Source organism: Eleutherodactylus coqui, chromosome 1, assembly GCF_035609145.1.
Source record: "Eleutherodactylus coqui strain aEleCoq1 chromosome 1, aEleCoq1.hap1, whole genome shotgun sequence".
NCBI classification, from domain to species: Eukaryota; Metazoa; Chordata; class Amphibia; order Anura; family Eleutherodactylidae; genus Eleutherodactylus; species Eleutherodactylus coqui.
This window is the reverse complement of record NC_089837.1, coordinates 526454121-526460206: the sequence shown is the minus strand read 5'-3', so window position 1 is coordinate 526460206 and position 6086 is coordinate 526454121.

Sequence of the window (6086 nt, the reverse complement as noted above, 5' to 3'; positions counted from 1 at the left end):
CGGGTCGGACTCCAACTGCAAAATATCAAAGTGGAATCAGACCCGGTGCCCCCCAGAGACCCTACACTCACCTGTCTGGATCTGCTGCGAGTGTCTCGCCTGGCGCGTATGCGCAGTGCAGCACATGATGCGCAGTGCAGCACATGACGCGCCGGCGCTGGGCTGTGAAGCGGATTTTGCGGTACTTCTGCAGTGCTCACAGCGGAAGTATCGCGGGACTGACAGCTTCCATCGACTGCAATGGAAGTCGTCTGCACGATTTTCCTCATAGAATAGAACATGCCGCGATTCGCCCCCACGAGCAGAAAACCGCAGTCGATTTCCGATCGTGGGCAGGGGAAAATCATTTAACACAGCATGTCTATGGACGGACATTACTGCGGAATTTGCGGCGGGTGTCTGACCGCGAATTCCGCAGTGATAATCCGTCCGTGGGCATTGGCCCTTAGAGCCAGCTCCAGGTTTACGTGGGCCCTTGGGCGACAGAGATTGATCATTTATAGGCCTCGCTATGCCCACCTAGGGGTTTATAGACAATGCTTCTCCCCCTGAGTCACTAATAGGCCCGGCTGTGCTCCCTTAGTAATTTATCGGCCCTGCTGTGCTTCCTGAGTCACTTATAGCAGGGGGCCCCAACTCCAGTCCTCAGCGCCCCCAACAGGTCATGTTTTCAGGATATCCTATAGTAAGATCACCAGTGGCAATGTCTGAGGCACCGACAATAATTACATCACCTGTGCAACACTGAGGAAATCCTGAAAACATGACCTGTTGGGGGCGCTGAGGACTGGAGTTGGGGAACACTGACTTATTGGACCCATTATGTCCTCTGAATCATTTATAGGCCCCGCTGTGCCATCTTAGTCAATTATTGACCCTGCTTTGCCTCCTGGGCCATTTTTAGGCCTTGTAATTCTTGAGTCACTTATAGGCCTCCCTGTGCCTCGTAGTCTTTTATAGGCTCCACTGAGCCCTTTTAGCTCATTTATAGGCCCCATTTTTCTTCCTGAGGGCCCCTACCCCGGATTCAGTGGACCCAGTTCGTGTCCGTGTTCTCCAAGTTCTGATGCCAGTCAAGGTTACAGCTCTCAGACCCACTGGACAATAGTGGTAGACTAAATAGCCACCTTATCACAGTCTCCAACCCTCTCACAATTAGCATTTCCCTGTATGGTAATTCTCCCCGTGACCCCGGAGTGCGGCAAAAAAACACGTGACAAGTTTTCTGTGGATCAGTTTCAGTGTGAATCCACATTACATTAGAAAATCCAGCGATGGGGGCGACTTCCAATGAGCCCCGGTCATTGACGCTAGACTAGTAGTGCTCCAGAGCTTACTGACAACATGCTTTACACCACACTAGCAGCTGCCTGGCATTGTGCATGCTGACCTTTGATTTATGTGCAGTTTATCCCAGACAATTCTTGTGCTGATGCCCCCTTCCCCAAGGTGGTGACCATGGAGGATGCTTGGCCATGTGCTTCATTTTATGCACCTGTTTGCCCAGGGTGTGGCTTAAAAAACCTGAGCTTAAAGAGGCGGGGCTTCACATACTGTTGGCCATAAAGTGCATACCTTGGGCTATTTACACACAAGCGAGAAAATCGCGTGAGATTTGTGAACCTCATTCTTTTAATATACATGAGCGATGTTCTCCCGCATTGCAATGCAGGAAACCAATCGCAGCACTTCCTATGTTTGTGCGCAATCTCGCCTCGCATCTCCCATTGTTTTCCATGGCGCTGGCTGCAGCATCGCAATACGTCGCAGGTGCACGCAGTGCGATTCGATGCGATGCAAGGTTTCCCCATTAAAAACACTGGGAGAGACTCTGCAATCCTCCGGAGTGGCAGGGGGTCGCTACTTCCCCCAAAGGCGGTTTTAAGATAGAAATGCCGAATCCACACATACAGATCTGTTATAACCCCGTAGCCTGCAATGCTGCATATTACGCACCAAAATAGGATATGCTTTTCACGTGCGCAATATGTTCATGGAATAACGAGCAGGTGTGAACAGGCCAAGAGGAATCAATGGGCATATAGCACCGTGTATTACGTAGCGTAGTACGTGGGGCGCATGCGCTCATGTAAGGGAACAGCAATCTTAGGGCAGTTTAAGTCGAGCATAGGCGCAACTACGCTCAGCGGCACGGAGCGGAGCTGTGCCTGAACGAGGGAATTTCTTCCTCTCCCCGGCTTTTCAAACCCCGAGCCAGAGCGCAGGAGCTTTAAGATAACCACAGAGCACAAGTGCCGCACGATCTGCCCCGCACGATTTATTCACTACATGTGGGGGGAGGCAGGTGGGTTCCATCTAGAACCCCGCTAGTGAAAACGAAAGCATTGATTTACACGGCCGCATAAGGGGAGGAATACACGTTCATCTGAATCCGCCCTTAGGGCTCATTCACACGAACAGAAATATGCAGCACGTTACACGCGGATCTTCGCACGCAGTGATTTAAAGTCATTGATTTCAATGGAGTTACTCACTTGTGCGTATTTTACACGCAAGTTTTGGTCACGTGAAAAAATATGCAGCATGTACTATTTTATAGAGTATTACGCACCAAAATAGGCCATTGAAGTGAATGGGACTGCGCAAATCTGCATCGAATATGAACAATGCAGCGAATATTTGCGCAGGAGATGAAGGGACTTTCTTGCATTTTTTTTTTGTGCTGCGTAAATAAGTAGCAATTACGGATTTGTTACAATTGTATTCATTCTAGTAAACCCCCTGAGGTGGAGGGCGGATATGTGGTATCTGCTCTGATACTTTGTAACAAACTCCCCACAGCAAAGAGATTTGGGCTTCTGCTCATGTGTTTAACCCTTTAGTGAGTGTGGGGGGTCTGATTGACCCCTATCAGGAGCAACCTATATTGTGCCTTAAAAAGCAGCGAATTTCATATATAGCCGCATATATACGATCGTGTGAATAAGGCCTAAAGGCGTATTGGTGTTCCCTGGATGTGAACTTACAGAGCGTTACCTAGAGAGGATACGATTGTAGCAAGATCTCAGCTGTGAGAAGAACTGGCTGTAAACAAGAATGTTCCCATTCACTGTCAGCAAGCACAGATGCTGAGATGTTACAGAAACACAAAGTCAGTTAGAAAGTTACAGAGCTTCTCATTATACGGTGATTACCCTGCACCGGCCCTTTAAGGCATCGTTACGAAGCGGACGTTGACTCTTTACTGACACAATGCAGTTTGCTCAATACAAAACCTCCTTTAATAATCCATGGCCGCCTGAAAAACCGTCCGGCAGACTAATCATCCTGTTGATTTTAGAAGAAGCCGTGTACCAGCCAGCTCTAATAAATTCCTTTTACATGAAAACAGATGGCGGCGGCCCACACCAGTAGCCAGCCTCACGCCGGAGACCGCGCTCAGCGAGAGCCACGTGTGAAACCCCGCCAGATTTATACGTTTATTTTACCTGCGCAGAGCACAAAGCCCGAGTGCCAATGAAATCCAAACCGTGTCATCTATAACTACTCTGCAGCGTCGCCCCACCGCAGGCGAAAAAGCGAAGACGGGAAAACAGAACGGAGATTGCCAATGCCAAGAGATTAAAGAGACAAAGAAAGGCCGGTCAGCTGACCCTCCTAATAGATCACAGATCGAAGAAGTATTTACCCCCCCCTGGGCACCAAAGGAAGGTGAAGCTCCTGCACCCCAATGCAGAACGTACAACATGCTCACCCACGCACCAGCGCCATTTATAATACTGGGGCGGAGAGACCTCAGCGTCCAGATGTGACTGCTGCCCTTGTGGCACACTAATGGCTCATTCACACGATACGCAGAGCAGAGAACCCATTGATGTCGGTGGATTCGTCCTCCTGCACGTATTTTGCACGTAAATTTTGTTCACGTGCAAAAAATATACAGCATACGCTATTTTTTGCACGTGAAAAAAGTAAAGTAAAATATGTACTTGTGTGCGCAAATCCGCAAAGCCCATTGCGCAAAAAAGTGGTGTAAAGGCGCACATAAATATGCAAATGCACGTACAGGATAAGTAAAGTATGTACACAGTGACTCCACCAGCAGAATAGTGAGTGCAGCTCTGGAGAAGGTTGTGTGTGTGAGAGCTCTGCAAGATCCAGGGTGTGGTCACCAGTTAGTGCAAAACCTACCCAGCAAAGGCTACAGGTGCTGGGCTTGCTCCAGCCATGGAGTCCCGGACCTCCTCCCTCGGGCTTTGGTCGGGAGGAGGGAGGACTGCACCGCAGGAGAGGAGAACATTGGGTCAAAGTGGCAGCAATGTCACCCTGACTCCCCTGGAGGAGCCTAAGATGACTCGCAGCCAGAGGAAGAGAGTGGAGGATCATGCGGCAAAACAACGTACGCAGGCAAGTTGGGCTGATCGCAGGGAGGGCGAGTCAGTAACGGATGTGGCAACCCGTATTGCCAAGTATATGAAGGACTTTGGACATGTCGGGAGGCAGCTGAATAAATATAGGCAGGAGCTGCCCGCTATGATGCAGAGCGGGCAAAATCCCATACCAGGAAATTGGCCATATCACAGCAGATTGAAGCCTGTGAGGAGGCCATTGACTTTTATGAGGAGGAGAGGGAAAGGATCCTGCAAAGAAGTGGGCCTTTCAAAGAAAAACTGTTAAACGATGAAAGGTTTAGCAAAATGGCGTCTGTGAGCAGCGGCATTAAAGAGCGCTCTGCCAGGAGCTCAAGCAGCAGCTCAGGAGAATCAGGCGGTGCTCAGGATGGGCGAGCTGGGTGCTCTGGTGAGCAGCAATCATCACTGCCAGGTGGGACTACTGGGCCCAGCATCCCAGCTGAACAGGTGAGCCTGCCCCCCACGTCAGGCGAGTCAGATTCAGAGGACACTGACGACAGCTGCAGCAGCAGTGGAGAGGGGGCGCTGATAATGCGGCAGATACAGCTGCAAGAGTCCCCAGAGAGGCTGCAGTCCTTCTACTTTGGAAAAGATTTGCCCCCAGAGACCTCAAGCAAGAAGAAGAGGAAAAAGGAAAAAACATATATGCAGGAGAAATTTATTTATGTCACCAAGCACTCTGGTTTGGCTGCAAAGTCAGACCAGGGTGGTAACGCTGAGCTCCTAGTCCTGGGCTCTGTGGTGGGTCCGGTGCAGGGGACTGGGGAAGAGAGGGTTAATGCGGCCCAAAGCTCCAAGCCCGCTTGTGCTAGTAGCGGAAATGGAATAAAGGAGGTAGAGAAGAGTGTTGGGAAAGCGAAGAGTCGCGGCCAGTCCAGAGGTGCTGGCGCTGTTGGTCACGTCCCAGTGGGAGGGGAAGGTGATCCGGCGCCAGGTCTCACCTGTGGTGGCCTGGCTGTCACCCCTGTGTCCCTAAAGCGCCTTTCGGGTGCAGAGGGGGCACAGTGGGTGGTGGCTGGGTCTCCCGATCCTCCAACCCATGGTAAACGTGCTCCTGTTCCCGGAAGGAAAGTGGAAGGAACTACAACTCCCAGAGTGGCTAATGTGGGAGGAGCTACAGGCACCAAAGTCAGGAAAAATGTTGAGAGGCCAGACACGGAATCCGCTGAAGTGCTTCTCCACACACCCACCGGAGGTGCCACGGACTTGCACTCTGGGCACAAAGGGAAAAATCAGGGTAAAAGTAATATGGGTGCTGGTCCAGCAGCTAAAGGAGAGGTGACTGAGGTAATGGATGTGGCTGTTGGTACCCCTGCTGCCCCTGTTCCTGCAGGGACCCTGGGAACTCCAGATGTCTCCGGTTCCCCAGTTAGTACGCTATCTTGTGTACAGGTGGGTGGGGCTTCAGGGGGTAGTCAGGGGATGGGTCAGGATCAAGTCGCCCCTCCAGTGGCGACAACATCTGGTAGAAGTTATGTCAGTGTTGCCGTTGGAGGGAGGGGAGAGGCGTCCTCCTTGTCTTTGGGCTCGGGGGACGGCGTTTTTCAGCAGCGCCTCCTGGAGACCTTGAGGAGGGGGGAGAGCTCGATGAATGTAGGGGGCAGAGTAGTGGATTTGTCTCTATGGATAGAGAGACATGGACTCGGTGTCTTCCGAGAGCAAAGGGGAGAGACTGTATGGTCCCTGCCAACAACCGGGCAGGACATTGGCCGT